Source organism: Ambystoma mexicanum, chromosome 11 (genome assembly GCF_040938575.1).
Source record: "Ambystoma mexicanum isolate Mex_15411 chromosome 11, UKY_AmexF1_1, whole genome shotgun sequence".
NCBI lineage: Eukaryota > Metazoa > Chordata > Amphibia > Caudata > Ambystomatidae > Ambystoma > Ambystoma mexicanum.
In genome coordinates, this window is record NC_090934.1 from 853,684,552 (window position 1) to 853,702,559 (window position 18,008).

The window sequence follows — 18,008 nt, forward strand, 5'->3', positions numbered from 1 at the left end:
CTACGATCAGGTACAACGCCCTTTCATCGACACCTGTTTTTTTCCACAGGTGTTTTTACGAAGAGTTTTTGGCAAAATAACTCATCCACATTTTTATTTTGAGGGGTGGGAAGGGCCATATAAAGGGTTGAGGGGTCGGGAATAATAAAGCACACGTTGAGGAAGGTGATTTGGGAGGGGGGCCTCTCAAAAATAATTTTAAACCAATTTTGATTTGCTTTTTAGGCAAACACTCTTCGTAAAAACACTTGTCGAAAAAACGGGTGTCGATGAAATGACATAGAACCCTGCAATCATCTGACAGGTGCAGCATCAATTGCCAGGTGCATCCAAATACACACATCTGCAGTCAGCCTATATTTATTTCACTTGCATTGTTACTAGTTTGTAAATGAATAGCTGCAGGGGTGGAATTGGGCGGGAACAAGATGGAGTGCAGCTGGGTGTAGAAACGAGGCCCGAACGATATAGTAAAAATGTACTGGATGCTCTCAATAAGGCGGCAAAGTTAATCTTGCTCAGGGGTGGGTTAAGTCCCATACTGGTTAACGAGGTGAGTCTGGCCAAGCCATACAGGCACTGAGCTGGAGGCATGTCAGTCCCATATGGCTCATATTGGTTTTTGAGTGAGTCTGACTGAGCCATACAGGCACAGAGCCTGGGTGGGGCAGGGGTGTGGGCTTTGCGGGCAAGGATGGGGTAGTTTAAGTCCCATACTGTTCATACTGGTTCGTGAGGCTGTTAAGATGGATTTCTGAACTCTGACCTGGTGGGCAGAGGTGCAGAAGGCCAACCTAGTTTCTTGGAACAGGGTAACATTCTGGACAAGCCAGACCAATCAAGGTAGCATTGGCGGCGGTCAAGACTAGGTCTCAGAAGTGGTGAGGGTGACTGAAAGACTTCAATGAGCACACAGAGTAAATGACACTTACAAATCACTGCCAGTCAGGTGTATATATATATAAAAAATACAAATACATTTATTTCAAGGCCTTTGAGTTTCAACACACAAATAAAATCACAGTAACACTTCAAAGCCAACACAATCCTATCAATATACATATATGCGAGGCTAAAGGGGCATAAAAGGTTAATTCATGAAATGGGTCTACAACCTAGAAAGGGAAGGAAGCAGGTAGTCTTTGGTCATCAGGGGCCCTGGGAACACGGGCCTGGCACAAGGAGTCTTTTAAGCCATTGAAAGCCTTCCCACACTCTTCAGACCACGTTACCTTCTTGGGTTTCTTAGGAGTTGTGAGAGCAGTCAGAGGGGCAGCTATGGTGCCATAGTCTGCCATGGAATTCATGTAGTACCCAGTGAGCCCTAAACAGGTTCTCACTTGGGTTTGAGTAGTGGGGGTAGGCCAGTCTTGTACTGCTTGTACTTTACTGGATAGAGGCTGCATTCTCCCTCCACCTACTTCATGTCCAAGGTAGACCACTGAACCTTGTCCACTCTGGCACTTGCTGGCCTTTATGGTCAAGTTGGCCTTGTGAAGAGCCTGCAACACAATCCTAAGGTGTTTCACATGATCCTCCCAGGTGGCACTGAAAACTGCTATATCATCCAGAAATGCTAGACAGAATTCATCCAACCCATTAAGGACATGATTCACAAGCCTCTGGAAAGTGGCAGGGGCATTCTTCAACCCAAAAGGCATTACCCTGAACTGGTATCCACCAGCTCATCTGTTCTAGGCAAGGCGTGTGCATCTGTCTTGGTGACAGAATTCAGAGCCCTGTAATCCACACAGAACCTCAACTCATGGGTGCCTGCCTTTGGAACCAAAACCACAGGGCTAGACCAACGACTACTAGAGGGTTCAATCACCCCAAGATCCAACATTTTGTTGACCTCTGTCTTAATGTAAGACCTTACTTTCACTGACATCCTGTATCCCCTACTTTTAGTAGGTACACTATGTTCTGTGTTAATGTGTCAAACCAGGAGAACAAGGGGGAAAATTGCCTCAGCAAACTTTTCACCTCAGCTTGTTGATCAGAAGTCAGGTGAGAGGCCAGTTTGACACCCCCAATGGAGCTATCTGAAGGATTGCCCTGGAATAGGTCAGGGAGAGGTTCTGACTCCTCCTCCTCAACATCTGAATCCAGCAGCAGTGCAGCGATTTCAACTCTTGGGATGAAAGCCTTCAGTCTATTTACATGGAACACTTTTGGAGCGTGTCCATCCCTTCCAAGGTCCACTAAATAATTGACCTCACCCAGTGACTCCACCACTGTGTAAGGGCCTGGCAATTTGTCCTGTAAAAGCTCTAGGCCTTATAGGATTCATGATCAGGATTTGCTGACCTGGGGAGAAATTGATGAGGGCAGCTTTCTGGTCATACCAATGTTTCACCAGTGCTTGCCCTGCCTTCAGTTTCTCACTAGCTAGACCCTTCAGGAGTACCATCCTCTTTCTGAGACCTAGCACATAGTCTACTACGTTGGTAGTGATGGGGTGAGTGGGCATCTCCCATCCCTCCTTGACTATTGCTAAGGGTCCCCTCACAGTGTGACCAAACAGAGGTTTGAAGGGCTGAAGCCAATACCCTCCTGAGGTACCTCTCTGTAGGAAAACAGTAAGCATGGCGATAGAAGATCTCATTTTCTTCGTTGGGGCTCTTCCAGAGCCCCAATCGTGTGTTTTAAGGTTCTGTTAAACCTTTCTCCGAGACCATTGGTTTGTGGGTGGTATGCGGATGAGAACTTATAGATGAGACCACATTCCTTCCACATGGCCTGCATATACTTTGACATGAAGTTGCTGCCCCTATCAGACACAACTTCTTTAGGGAAGCCAACCATGGTAAATATGCCAAGTAAAGCTTTTGCAACTGAGTTGGCAGTCAGAGTCTTCAATGGGATGGCCTCAGGATAACTGGTGGCATGGTTGACCAGCACCAGGATAAACCTATTGCCTGAGGATGTTTGAGGGTCAAGGGGACCGACAATGTCGATCCCTACCCTCACAAATGGTACCCGCATAACTGGGAGTGGTACTAATGGAGCTTGGATTGTTGTGCCACTTTTTCCAGATAACTGGCAATTGCACAACTCCTGCAGTGACTTTCTACTTGCACCCCCATCTTGGGCCAGTAGAAATGCATGGATAACCTTTGCTTGGTCCTCTTGATGCCAAGGTGACCCGCAAGGGGCACTTCATGTGCCAACTGCAGGAGGAAGGGTCTTACAGCAAGGGGGAACCACCAATCTCCTATGGTCTCCTTCTGTAGACTCTGTAGGCTCACTGTAGAGGAGCCCACCTTCCCAATAAATCCTATGCTTCCCAGGAGGTTCACCTCCAAGCTCGGAGCAGGGCTGACTCCTTAAGCCTTCCAGAGATGGGCACTCACGTTGGCCCTTACTGAATTCAATCTTGTCAGGACCACCTTCTACTAACAATCCTTGTAGTTCAGGATGGTCATTAGGATCAAATACTTGTGTTTGACCAACTACCTCCACCTCAGTGGTAGGTGAGTTAGGGGGAATGTTTTCTTTCCCTCTTCTGTCTTTCTTGACTCCTTTTTCCCCAGCAAGACCTTTCCTGGGACATCTCTCTGAATGCTCACTGGAATCCTGACCACTGTGCCATTTATAGTAAGATTTACTATACGGGAACTTGAGAGGTGGGCCATCAGTCAACTTAGTGGGTAACAGAGGAGCTCTGGCAACTTCCTCTGGGTCTACCAAGGTAGAATCCACTACAGTTCTGCTGCACCCACTATCCCTAAGGGCAGGAGTATCTACTCCATTTATCAACACACTGTCCTTAAAGTAGTGCTTGGTATTATCAGGAATCCTAGCATAAGCCTCTGAGACTCTAGGCTCCCAGGAACCCAGGAAAACTAAAACTACCTCAGAATCTATCCCACTGGGGAAGGAGTCTGAGGAGAATGATGCCCCTTTAATCTCTTCTTCCTCATAGGAGGAGAAGGCCAGATTAGCAGAGTGGACCCCCAAGGTTTTGACCTTACATCTGGGGTCTCCCTTCACATGTTCACTTGCTCCACAAGCCACACAAGATCCACTTTGTCTTGGGACATAGGTAGGCTTATTGTAACCAGAGTTTTGTTTTGGAGGATAACCTCCACTACCCTGTGTGTTCTCTTGTGGCTTACCCTTAAATTTCATTTTGCTGCTCTTTTGAGAGGAAGTTATATCAGATCCGCCATCTTCCTTGTCTTTGGACTTTTTCACCTTCTCCAGCTTACCAGGATTAGTCTTGTCATTATGGGACACTATGTGACACCCACAAATCTTCTGCTATGGCCAGCTTCTTAGGATCTAACTCCTTTGAATCTGGCAAATGCTGCTTAAGCTCAGGGGAACAAGATGCAAAAATATGTTCAAGCATGACAACACATACCATACCCTCAAAGGCGGAGACCATATAGCCTTCAACCCAGCCAGTCAAGTTCTTTAAAGAATCAGTCACATATGACACCCAAGTACTTCCTTCTTTCTTCTTGTACTCTCTAAACCTCTTCAAGTATTGGGCAGGAGTCGTCCCAGACTTTAAGATGAGAGTTTGCTTCAACATTGCAAAATCTACTCTTTCAACTTTTGACATTTCCATAATAGCACTGCAGCCAGGATGGGGTAGTCTGCTGAGCAACCATGCAATCTTATCAGCATTTACAACCTCTTGAACTTCACATGCATATTCAAAAGCATTCAACCAGTCCATAAGGGCATTCTTCTCATCATACACACTGAGCAGATCTTTGGGAAATCTTGGATGAGAAGAGGACCCAGACCCATATCCAGATCCCTTGGATCCATCTGAAACTTGAAGCTTGGCTAGTTCCAACTGGTGATCCCTGTCCTGTTTTTCTGCCTGCTCCACTTTCTGCTTAGCCATGTGAAATTCAAGCTCCTTCTGCCTAAACAGCAGTTCTTGCTTCTTGAATTCCAGCATGGCCACAGCATCAGAGGTTGCAGAGGAAACCTTGGACATTACATCGTCCAGGTCCTCATGGGCACCATGAATGAGGGCAGTGGCAGAACTGTCAGTTCTGCCAGTGGAAGCAGCCCCACCTCCTTCTGCATCATCAGAGGTTATGGCATTAAGTTGCATCTCCTGACATTCAAAAATGTTCAGGATCATTTCCAATTTTGTACCTTGAGCAGGTAAACCTCTCTCCGTGCACATCTTTCTCAATGTTTCTGATGTAGAAGCATTTAAGGTTATAAAGGTACTTGTTTCCATTATATTAGATAGGTCTATGTCCTTTACAGTTATCACTACAAAGTCACTATGTGTCCTGGGTAGGGGTAATCTGAAATGCCTTCACTAGTGTGCAACACTGGATACCTTCAGTCCTATCCCAATGTTGTACACCAATTTGTCAAGACAGATTCCTGAACTCTGACCTGGTGGGCAGAGGATCAGAAGGCCAACCTAGTTTCTTGGAACAGGGTAAACCTCTAAATAAGCCAGACCAATCAAGGTAGCATTGGCGGTGGTCAAGACTAGGTCTCATGGGGGGTGGGGGGTACTGAAAGACCTCAATGAGCACACAGAGTAAATGACACTTACAAATCACTCCCAGTCAGGTGTATATATATTAAAAATACAAATACATTTATTTCAAGACATTTGAGTTTCAACACACAAATAAAATCACAGTAATACTTCTAAGCCAACACAATCCTATCAATATACATAGATACAAGACCTAAGGGGCCTAAAGGGTTAATGCACAAAATTGGTCCACAACCTAGAAAGGGAAGGAAGCAGGTAGTGCAAATAGTCTTTAGGCAGTTCTGCATCAAGCACAATCCTAACTGAAAGGCAGTCCAATCCCTAAAATGAGAGGAGACTAGTGCTCAAATGTACTTGCGATGCTGGCGCACACGGAATTGCAGATGGGCGAAACAGGTTCTTTTGTAGGGGCTGCAGCAGCGCAGGAAGGTGGGTGAGGTGATGCAGAATAGGTTCCCACTATTTGTGGAGGTTCTCCCCTTGAGGGCAGAGCAGGTTCTAAGAGTTGGGAATAGTTCACTAGTTCTCACTAGCAGTGGAAAGTAGAGGGGCCCTCAGGGGTCATTCATGCGTAAAAATGGATGAATGCGCTAGTGGTCACCGGTAAGGGTTGCAATTACTCACTGACCCCCAGCGCACTCCAGACCAAACTTCGGCAGTCAAGTCCACTTAGGTTGCAGGTTCAAATGCAGCAATCTCGCGGCTCTGAGTGACGAAGTTACAGCGTTGATTACCTAACGGGACAGTGGCAATTTCTCTGCTCCTGGTGGGTGGACCCGGCCAGTTCCGCTGTAGCAGGCTTCAGGGACAGAGGAGCACAGCTGCACTGAGTTTGCAAAGTTCGTCACCACGGTTGGGCGACACAGTAACCGTGTGTACTCCGGTTCGGGCGCTCTCCCTTTACTCCAGACCTGGGAATGCCAAATGTACAAAATTTGGTGTGTGAGTGCCGTGAACAAAGAGCTTGCGATGTAGCAAGTTTCAAGAGTCTACTCAAAACAGTGGCGGTATCAGAGCAAAGGTCCTGCTCAAGCTGGTCAGCCCACTGGTTGGCCCAGGAACACTTCTGAGAAGGCTTATTTGCAGGGTTTGATGAAGGTGCTGAGAGTAGTAGGTCCCACTATTCCAATGGGTCAAAGCATCTTCGCAGACCTTCTACGATGGCCAGATGCAGAGGGGTCCAGCGGGACGACAGCGGGTTCAGGGTGCCAAATCTTCCAGCGGATCACCAGCGGTTCCTCAACTCAGCTTTTTAGTTTCAGGATACCTGGATCCTATCCTTCGTTCAGTGAGAACTCCAGAGATCGACATGGTATGGGTTTTTGGAGCCTTCTCTTATCCAAAATCTCCTTTGCGCCAAAAACGAAGAGGACCCAATGGGAGATCTGGTCACATACAGGGATACCATAACGTGGACCAATCATGTACCACAATGGTCCCAGGCATTCACAGCACACCAGACTCTCTGCCACCTAGGATGTGTATTGGAACCAGACAGTCCAGCCCACATCATGGAAGCACACACACACAAGGCATGCAGAAGCCTGTGAAAGCTTGGCGTTTCACAGGAGAATGCATGCCCAAATAAGGACTGACCCAGGTCGGCTCAAGCTGGGGAAGGTGAAAGGGCAAGATGGCCAAAAGACAGGGCAAAGAACCTCGTGGCATGGCCATTTTGGAGCCAGGCCGCCTATGCGTGCCAAACACAGTACTCGGTTTACCTGGCAGGAAAGGGTTAAAAATACATGAAAAGATAAGCTGCCATCAGCCCTGTCCAAGGCACGCCTGCACCTCTCCTAAAAAATCCTTCGAGAGTACACTATACTCGAAGGTACATTGTGCACGTGCAACATGTTGCAGAAAAGTTGCAAAATTGATAAGGACTAAGGGAAACTAAGTCTCCCAGTGCTGACTGTCTTTAAGGGCATGTCAGTTTCCCCATAACAAAGTTAGGGAAAAGCCCAGGGGAGTGCAGCAGAAGGCTGTGCTCCTCTGGTAAAGTCAGACTATGGTGTTTACACAAAACTAAAAGTTGGGGGTACACAACTGCAGGGAAAATTACACATGAAATGGAAATCTTTCCTAACAGAGGCGAGTCTGGCCGAGCCATACAGGCGTCTGAGCGGTCTTAACTGGTCACAGTGAAGTGCTTTGATCATGCCAGTCCTTTGCCTTATGCAGGATGTGCAAATCCTTTCCGGGTTAAAGTGTCTAAGTGCAATGAGTGTTCATTAATCAATGTTAACGAGACAATCTTTGCATGTACGTCTTATTCCACTTTGATAATGGCTTCTGCTTGCCATGCGCAGACAGTAAACATTAAAGGCTTTGCAACCATACGAGCAGTCAGAACCATTGAAATTCATGTGGCCTTTTCAAATTGCAATGTCCATTTTGCATGCTTTGACATAGGACATTGCATCTGTAAAGCGTCCCACTTCAAGTAGTACTAGGTTTTCTGATGCAGGGTCCTTATGTGCCCTTCTCCACTCATCAGAGGGACCCAGGTATTGTATCACGAGGCAGAGCACCCCAGGGCAGTAAAGCCTCAACTCCATATAAGGGTTCTAGACCAACACTTACATTCACCAGGGACAATGAGATGCCCTATTTCAGCAGATTACTCTTAAAAACTTTCCTAGACCATGGGATAGGGTTTCAGTTCCCTTACATCAATACCCGAACCTTCATCAGGAGTATTTTTCATTAAATACATATCGCAGCTCCTGCAGCTTTCTATTTGGCTAGGGTAACCACTCAAGCAGCACCTGTATCCCTCGTTATAGATTTTTTTTACGATTCGCTTTCAAGGTACAAAGCTTTTTAGCAAGGGTCGTGTGTGCGCTTTACAAATGTAAATAAATAAATAAAGTGATTTCCTTTTCGTGCCCAGTTTCGATTAGTTGTGCAATCGTATTGATTTCTTCTGATTCCTTATATGCTAAAAGGTCTTTTCCAACGGACAGCATAGTGTTCCTGTAATTCAAGACTGTGGGTACAACATGTCTCGACTCACAAGCTTCTTTCCCAAAGTCTAGTAGTATGCTCTAGACTTTTAGAGCCTTCAATTTAGGTTGTTTTCGGGGTTTTCGCTGTGTCTCCGGCCGTAAATGTGCATCGCCCGTTGTCTTGCCCGGTGAATAAAGTATTGCTTTGTTTGAGGTGCAATACTAGTGTTGATGCAGAACTCGTGTGTTCGGTTAAGTCCCTATACACACCTGTCCCTTCTGTGTTCTGTTATGTTAGTCTCTGGATTTTAGGTTTTAATAAAGCTGATGAGCTGACAGAAATCAAACCAGGGACCACATGCTTAAGAGCTGCTTTTATTTCTTTTAAAAAGTGTGTTGATCAGGTTTGAAACTAGATTTATGAAAAGCATGACATTATTTAACTGAGGGTGATGATATACGTGACATGTTCTCCTAGATATTGTGCCCATTCAGTTATGTTTTATGACTGTGTCTGTTTTATTTCTATTTTGGACTAACTTTTGTAAAGTGTCAAATGCTTCCTTACGTTCATAGCTTCAAAGTTCATAGGAAGCAGTGGGACGAGGGAAGGGATGGGAAGGAAGGAGTGTGTAGGAAAGAAAGGGAAGAGAAGTTCAGGTAAAGTGCTCTTGTATAGCTCCTTTCACGCCAAAAACGTTGGCCTCGTCACAGGAGGCTCTGTAAAAAAACAAGATGGTCGTGTAACTATGTTAGGGGGGAGGTAAATTGCAGAAAGGTTGCTGTGTTGGTTGGTGTTGGTGATTGCATGGTGGAAGCGCCCATTACCTGTGTGCTGGGGATGGATTCTGCTCTTAGCCCCAAGGGTGGTCTCAGAGTGGTGATGATAGTTGTGGATGCATTGGAGTGGGTGCACGTGTTGAAGGGGGAGGGGGCGAATCTGCATTTAGTGTGCTGGACTGCGTGGGTCGTCTGCTGTATGCTGTACCTGGTGTCATGGGCGTAGTACATCGAGAGACAGGGGGGACAAATCCCCCCCCACAATTTTAAGTGGGGGGATATAATGTCATTTATTCCCCCCAGAATATGTCTGTGTTGTGCACAGTGGCAGTGCACTGTGTCTCTGCCACTGTCTGCTGCACGTTCCAGTTGCATGCAGCCTCCGGATCTTGCCGTCCGTGATGCCAAGTTGCATCAGGTACTCCGCAATCCCCAGAGCTGTGCACTAAGTCCGAGAGTCTTATAGATGTGGGGCCGTTTCAGGGTCTCAGAAGCAAAGTCTGTTTTCTAAGCAGTCCTTAAATGTCTCCATTACATTTTGGTGTTTGATTGTAAACTTGCCAACAGGTGTTTAAGAGTGCGGGAGTGGGGGAAGCCTGCAATGATTCCTTGCGGGAATTCAAGGCGAACATACACACCCTTAGCACTTGAGAATTCGATATCAGTATATCATCATCGTGACCTTCAATATTACAAAAACAATGCACTTTACAAGCATAGGGTTGCTTTCATCCGGTTCTGCAAACGTGTCCAAGTGTTAAACATGTTTCCAAAAAACAAGGAGTTTTTTAAATCATTCTTTGACAAGACTGGAGGCTTACTAATATTCAGGGGTGGACTGGGAACCAAAAAAGGCCATGGAAATAGTGTTCAAAGTGGCCCCATATTACACATTTTCAGAAAGCCCAACCCTTTTCCTATCAGAACATGTGGATATAAAATAGCTTACCACACAAAAGAGGGCCAGGGTGCACAGGCCTACCGGGAAATCTCATGAGTTCTCTGTAGGGCAGTCCACCCCTGCTAGTAATAAAAATTAACTAATCCACTTGTCCGATAGGAAGGAAATAGTACACTTTAAAGCACACTTTAAAGAAATCTTGTATGTGTAGCATTTAGAGTACTTACTCAGCTCCTAATGAAGCAGAGTCATGGCCCCCAGAACAAACAATGCACACAGGGTACATGCACACAAAAGTATGTGCAATGAGACCTACTTCCTTTTTCTTTTGCTGCTTGCCACAGCAAATAAGTAGCCCACATTTCAGTATTCACTACTTATTTCTGTGTAATGGCTTGTAAAGATGTATATATTGTTGTGTCCTGTGGAGCTGGCCTTCAGTGCAATGCTGCAATGGCTCATAGGCAAACCGAGCCTGCCAGTCAATTTACCATTGAGACTGCTGCAAACAGTCTCAATGCTAAATTGACTGGCAACTCTGCTAGTAGTTCTTTTTGTGCGCCGGTTCTGAAAGCTCTCGGTCTACGCACCCAAGGAAGCGGCTTCTTGTCTGTCACATAGGGCATTCTACTCAGAGAAAGGTGTAGACATTGGTTCCTGTGCCCATGTTCTCTTGCAAAATGAGTATAACCCCACACGCTTATTGATTGATAGTTAATTTATATAGCGCCATGTTTCAAAGCTCTTCAAGGCAGAGAGGGAACAAGGGAGGATACAGTGACATTCTTACAAGTCATTGATACATTCAGAATGTGAAATTAACTATCATACTCGGCCTGGCAACATGTCCGATAGTGCAAGAGTTTTGACAATGATAAGGAGGGGAGGCAGGGGAGGGAGGGTGAGAAGGAGAATGAGAACTGACAAGCGGCTACCGTACTAGGCCTAACAACATTTCTGGTAGTGCTGGAATGTTACAAGAGGTAGGGGGTTGGGGGACAGGGAGAAGGAGAAGAACAAAACGAGCAACTACCGTACTAGGCCTGACGACATTTCAGATAGTGCTGGAGGGGGAGAGGTAGGGAAAAACAAGTGAGGGAGGGAGGAAACAGACAAGCTGCTATCATTCAGGCCAGGCGACATTTCTGATAGAGTAAGTACTAAGGATAAAGTGAGGGGAGGAGGAAGAAGGGGACAGCAAGAAGAGGGATTAAATTAAGCAGGCATCTCAAGCAAGCAACAGGGCGGGGGCGAAACACAACAGGCAAGCAAACAGGTATCACAAAAATACAACAGAGAGAGGGGGTGAGATTCAACAGGTGGGCATAAAGACAATTACAGTATTACGCCAGCCTAACTCATTGGGTTAAGTAACAGCATTAAAAATCTGTGGCTAACCAACGGTTTCAAATCCTTGCCTCATTGCTTTCTTAAAGCACTCGCTCTCGACCCAGCAGGTCACAGAATCAGGGCCAACTCAGATGTTAATACAGTGCAATACAATGTTAACTTAAAAGCAGTGACATGTTTAGGATTTTACACTTTGCATTGGGCAACGTGGAATCTGTGCAAGCTGCCCTATAGGCTGCGCTACCTTCAAGACAGACACACCCTGGAAGGGACTGTGACAAAGTCACTGGCCTCAGAGCATTGTTTGGCACAGACATGTATTTTGCAGATATGCATAATGTGCAAAACCCTTAAGCTACACAAAAAAGTGACCATGGTTTATGCTCATCAAAGAAGCAGACATGAACCAGTCCATGTTTTAAATCTTTTAAAAATAGGTTTACTTTGTGATTCAGTTTACTTAGGCATAGTTACGGACTGAGAATTAAACGTGGGGCTTTGAAAAGCAAATTGCCATTAGTGCTAATGACCCAGACTTCAAAACGTAACCAAAGCAGAGATTTACAGAGACAAGGTTACTAGAACATTCTTTGTGATGTCTGCTGCAGCCATTTCAACCAAATACTGTGAACATTGTGATTTTCAGGCCCTGTAGAGACAGGTCCACATCAATCATGAAGTTTCTCATACTGTGGCAAACTGCCCAGAAATGTAACAGGCAACACAGGCAGTATCGAGTGTAGGTACCGACTTTCAAGCTGACGGCTGGAAAAGATGCACACTGCGCAGCATCACAGAAGGGGGCACGAGGCAAGTTCGGCTCTGGTGGTCATCTGAGGAAACTCTACCAGTGAGAGTAGTTATGAGGCTTCAACTTGTGACAGGAGCCCTTGGCTGCCTGACGGTGGCAGTCAGCCCCTCTGGAGCCTGGTGTGGGCTCGCTGAGCTTTTTCATTTGTGTTCTGTGTGGACTGCGCCACATGCTTCAGTAGTCAGCGGCCTGGGCACTAGGGACACTTGGAGGCAGCGCTGCAGCTGGCTTGAGGTGCAATAGGAGCTAGGGCCGCGTTCTCTTCCTTCCTTATATCTCCCTTTTAACCTCTTTTTTTCTCTCCCTGCCCTTTCCCCATAGTTTTGGCGCCTTCCCTTATACGGATTGCATATTATTTGTTTTATTTTCTATAATGTTGCAAATGTTAAATCAAAAAACATTCCTCACTCCTCATCATACTTTGTTCTCTTGATTTCGCATTCTCTTGCCACACTTCACTCTTCAGTGATTCACATCTCGTGCAGAGTATCACTTCTGGCCTCTCCCTCTCCTTCACCAACATCATCTTCTGGGGGCCAGGCCACTCTCTCACCATTTTTCTCCCCCTTTTTGCTTCCTCTCCTTACCATCTTTCCTTTCCCTTTCTCCTCTCACACGCCACCCTATATTTGCAAAATGGCTTCCGTCACGCTGCAGGGCCATGCATTCGTTTGGTTCGGTGTTCACTCTGACTAATGGAGCATGACACGTGTGTTTACATGTAATGCACAGATAATTTCCACCTGTAACTGTGAACCGGTCAGCAATGAATTGTACACACTGACTGTAATTTTACTCTAAAAGCACGGTCGTCAAGGACAGAGAACACACCCAGAGTGGCCACTTGAGAACGCCTGTGGGGCCATGCTGCTGACACTTAAACACACCCACAGTGTCCACTCTGCATGGCCTGGTGCCACACCCAATAGACACTGTGCTAGGCGAGGGGTGCCTACAGTCCTACATAACAAGCCCCCCCAAGGTGTCCCACGCCCCCCCCCCCAGATTTTATGTTTCTCCTACGACCCTGCGTGGTGTCAAATGTTTGTACATTGAGTAATTAGTGAGGGACGTGCGGTTGGGGAGAGTGGGTGTGGTCCCTATTTCGGGATTCTGAGCAGTGGCATGTTTTCTTTCCTACGGCAGAGTCGCGGGCGGCCCTAGTTGAGGGTTACATTGATTTGGGCGCTTGGTCACTGGCAAGCTTTAAGGCAAGCTTTATAGGGTCAAGGTGCACAGTGTAGGTCACCTGTTGTGTATCTGGTTTGCAAACATGCATCGATGTTTCTGGGAGTGAATTCCAAAGTAACGAGAATGGCTCGCCCACTTGTCTGTGTCTCTTTAAATTGGGCACACAGACACGATTACCGTCACTCCATGTGAGAGCACTGGCGAGTGTATATCGAAAACATCCTTGTTTGATTCACAGTATGTCTACAGCCTGTGCCGCTACGCGCGAATCGCTGTATATTAGGTGTGTATATCTCTCAAACTTTGAATGCACGGGGTTTAACCCATTCTAGTAGTATACAACGTATTTTATTGCTCAGCAAATTATTTAAATACCCTTCAGATTAGTATTCCACATGGTATTGTGAACCAATATTTATTTAACCTGAGTTGGTTCCGTCTACGCTCTTTTGCGTTACTGCCTTAGCCAACACGTGTTTCGACCATATGGGGTCCTTTTCAAGGCTATGCAATGGCAAATCTGAGTTTCAAACATATACACACCTGGCTTCTTCTTACATTCAAATTGGATTTTTTTTTAAAAAAACGTCATTACATTGTAAAGTAGCAATCGCATTAAGAACCTCAGAACAAAGGGAGGGTGCTCACATCGGATGGCTGCGAGCGCCCCCATTTCAGCTCCCGGAATGACGCACAGGGATCTCAATCCCCCAGCTGTGTTTCTCAGCGAGAGTAGGGTGGTCCCGTGTTCTTTGGTCTCTGAAGCGCCTTATATGTGACTCGGCTTAGTCTTTACAAGGGGACTCTCCCTTTGTACAGTGCACAGAAACCAAATCGCTTCATTGATCGGTCTGCCTTTTTAAGCAGGTACTTTGCATTCTGAGGAATGTTATGTTACTGGGAATTATACTGCGTCCTGCGGCAACGCATTGTTAGTTTACACGGTAAGAATGGTTAAATATGTCACACACGACTCACACTTGCTCTTCTGGCTGCTGCAGTCATCCCTGCTTGCTCTATAAATACAGCAACATCAGCTCACCTGCGAATTCCCCCCAACAGCTCCCTCCCAGCCCCATGTACAGTGACCGACCGTCGGCCGAGCGCTTCTCATACAACCACCAACCCCGCGTCCCGCTCAGCCCCCCAAACAAGTGAAGTGCTCTCTGTTACCTCTTGCTGGAAGACTGCAGCTTCTTCCGGCCCGAGTCGCCCTCTTGATGTGTGTGTTTCTGTTGCCTGGAGACGCTGGGTGAGTGGCGTGTAAGAAAGTGGAGAAATACTCCCCTCTAGTGGCAACTGTGCTGCATTGTCTCTCAAGAGACCACTTTCTCTTCTTGGGGCCAGAGCGAAAATACTATCCTTATTCACCCTCATTGTTGGTAAAAGCACAGCCCAATTGATGGTTCACTTTTGCTGGTAAAAACGATTACTTAATCGTTATTAAATTTCATTACAGACATTAATCGGAAATATTGTGGCCAACTCGCACAATCCCCACCGAAAGTGCTGCACATAAACTACTCACCAGCTGAATAATTGCCGTGCCAGAAAAATAAGCCCATCAGAATTTGGTTATTTATTTATTCACATTTGTTAAGCCTGTGGGCATTGTGGCGCTGGTTACAGTAGATGTTCATAGCTTAGTTACATTCACGTATGACATACAAAAGGAAGTGGCATTGTTACGATAGGTTCAGATAGCATAGCTGGGTGCTGTATAGATAATGGCTAGCAGCTAATTAAAGAGGGAAGTTTTTAGGCTTTTGCGGAAGGCATGGCGAGAGGTTTCAGCTCAGAGTGCTGTGGGGAGTGCGTTCCATAGCTTATGTGCCAGATAAGGGAATCCTAATCCTCCTGCCTTTGCCCTGGCGATTCGCGGCACTGTACATTGATTGGTGCACCCTAATCTGGTAGGCCTTGTAGATTGTGTTCTAGCTAGAGTGTCAGATAGGTAAGAGGGTGCGGTAAAGTTGATGCATTTGTGTGTGGTGGAGAGAATTTTGAAAGTGATTCGGTCTTTTACTAGTAGCCAGTGTACAGTTTTTCTTGCTTGAGAGATGTGTTCTCTTTTAGGAATATTTGGAGCTTCTCTAAGAGAGTTGTTTTGGGTGGTTTGGAGTCTGGCTAGGTTTTTTTTTTAATGTACCAGCTAGGAGGGAATTGCAGTAGTCCAATTTCGCTCCTATGGTGGCTCTGGCAATGGAGAGGCAGTTGTCTACTGAACTGGCCGATACCCTCCCCCCCTATCACAGACACTGCTTGTTGAAATGCAAGACACCCCAAATCACCTCCCCAAATCATCACAGACCCACGTGAGAACCATCAAATATCTCAAATGCGGAAAGGGCGCTATATAACTGACCAATACAATACACTTCATATCTACGGTTGCATAGATAAACCGTGCTCCAGCTTTTTTGCAAATAGTGCCACATGACATATCCATCAGAATGGTGTGCAACAGAGAAGAGGCACAAGACCAAACGTCCAGCATTTTGCAGGACTCTCCTAATTGTAACCACGTCCAGCGCACAACCTGTCCGGAATGGGGAAAATACCTGCCTTTGCTGTCTGCCTCAAGGTCAGTTCTGCAGCCCTTCCTGGGCTTGGAGCTCAGATTGGAACATCTCTGTTCCTCTGTATTCATAGTGTATTTGAAGGCAGAGCAGAACATTTCTCCCGTGAGGTCTATAAAATAGCTGCCGAACACATCACTGTTTCAGCCGAGCTTTAGAATGCGAGCGATTAGTGGTTGAAAGGCGCAGACACATCAATTAGTGGGTTATTGGAGTGACCCTACCCCCTTAAGAGGTGTGAAAAGTGAGTGATTAGAAATAGGAGGGCTGCATAACACTGAATGCTGTGTGAAATAATGACTAAAAGCAGATGACCTTGTCAAGCATGTTCTTTCACTGGATGCGAATAACACAACTTTAAAACACAAATGAGATTTCATTCATTTCACATTACTTTGCATGCTTCTATTGTAAGCTTTCACTAAGGATGGGGACAACACAGCTATAATCATACTCTTTTTGCTGAACATGTTTCTATAGAGATATACATCTTGTCAGGTACGTGTATTGTGTAATGTGTGAGCTTCTCAAGGCATTGCAATAAAACAAGGTATTATTTTAGCTCTTGCAACCAAAACCTTAACACATATTTGTAAAAACTACAGTGGGAAGATATGTAGTCAAGTGCCTACATTGCAGGCTGTGCTCAAATCCAAGTCTCACCACTTAAAGAAATGTTGTGATCCTGGGAAAATCATTTGATCTTATTGTGACTTTTTTGGTATAAGTTATATAAATATTGCCTAATTAAATACATGATAGACATACATGTTGCATTCTGTTCACTGGTGATCATCCTGGTTTTCAGCTTGTTTTCAAAAGTCCAGACTAATTTAATAACTTTGGGCCTCATTTGGACTCCGGCGCTAAACCATGGTGCTATTAGCACCATGGTCCATGCCGGAGTCCGCCATGGCGGAATGGGGAATTACCACCCCATTGCGAGGTTGGTGGGGCGGTAATTCCCCATGCCGCCATGGCCCTTCCCCAGTCCCATTTTTGCCCCATAGGGCTCAATGGGAATGGGGAAGGCGCTAATTATGGTACCGCAAATTGCGGTACCGTAATTAGCACCAAGGTCCCTTTGCGGGTCCCTACTTTAATGGCTGCTAAAACCGGCCGTTAAGCTCGGGTCCCGCAAAGGGACCTCGGAATTAGGCGCTAGGTGTTTAACGGCACCGCAGCCTTTTACGGCGCCGGTAAGCACTTAGCGCCTGGGTCATAATGAGGCCCTTTGTCTTCTCTGGTGGCATGCAAACACATATGGCACTGTTCTCTATGAATTCTGGCATTTGTCCAAGGGTGAAGCAAAGCTGTTCTTCTCCAATTTTACTTGCAAAAGCTTCACTGTTCGAGCAAAATATGGGGTAATATGTGTATCCAGAAGAGTGCAGGAGAAAGTGTATCTCATGTTCTACTTCTCTCCTAATTCACATTACTGACAGAGTCTGTATTTAATAACTGTTTGCCTGTACTTGTGGGTGTTTGCAAAACATTCTATTCAAGTTTAATGTTTTGCCCCAATGACCTGTAGCATTCTGGCGTGTTATGCAGCTGATCTACTGCTCCTCTCCAGTATATTCTGTATTCCTTCTTTAGGACTTGTTCTAAGTCCTTGGCCAGTTTCTCCTCCTGTCTTTGAGCTCCTATGCTGTCAAACTGTGGGGCACTAGTGCTAAATGACCACAGTTCTGTAATTTATGGATCAAGTGTTTTTCTGTTTCGTCTTGCAGTGTCTGGTAATGTAGGGAGTTTGGCTTAGTACTACTGATATAACGCAAGAATTTAGAAATGCGCTTTTAAATGTTGAGCAGCAGGGGGAATCTCCCTAGCTCTGATCTGCATCCATGGTTTGTACAGTTTCTATGCACATGAAGTACCTATTAGCAGAGCCAGAGGTGTAGACAGTGGCGTAGCACAACATTTAGGCCCCCCCCCCACCGTGAGCCATGCTGAGTGA

General features: G+C 45.9%; 1 protein-coding gene across 1 annotated transcript in view; it reads right to left on the bottom strand.

Moving 5' to 3' along the window:
• The window catches only part of LOC138505049 (uncharacterized), a 271,079-nt gene extending 256,361 nt beyond the window's left edge, over positions 1-14,718 (bottom strand). Inside the window, exon 1 of the mRNA XM_069625377.1 lies at positions 14,643-14,718. The gene's annotated coding sequence lies outside the window, so the exon portion shown is untranslated. The remainder of the gene's footprint in view (positions 1-14,642) is intronic.
• Positions 14,719-18,008: the final 3,290 nt, after the last annotated feature.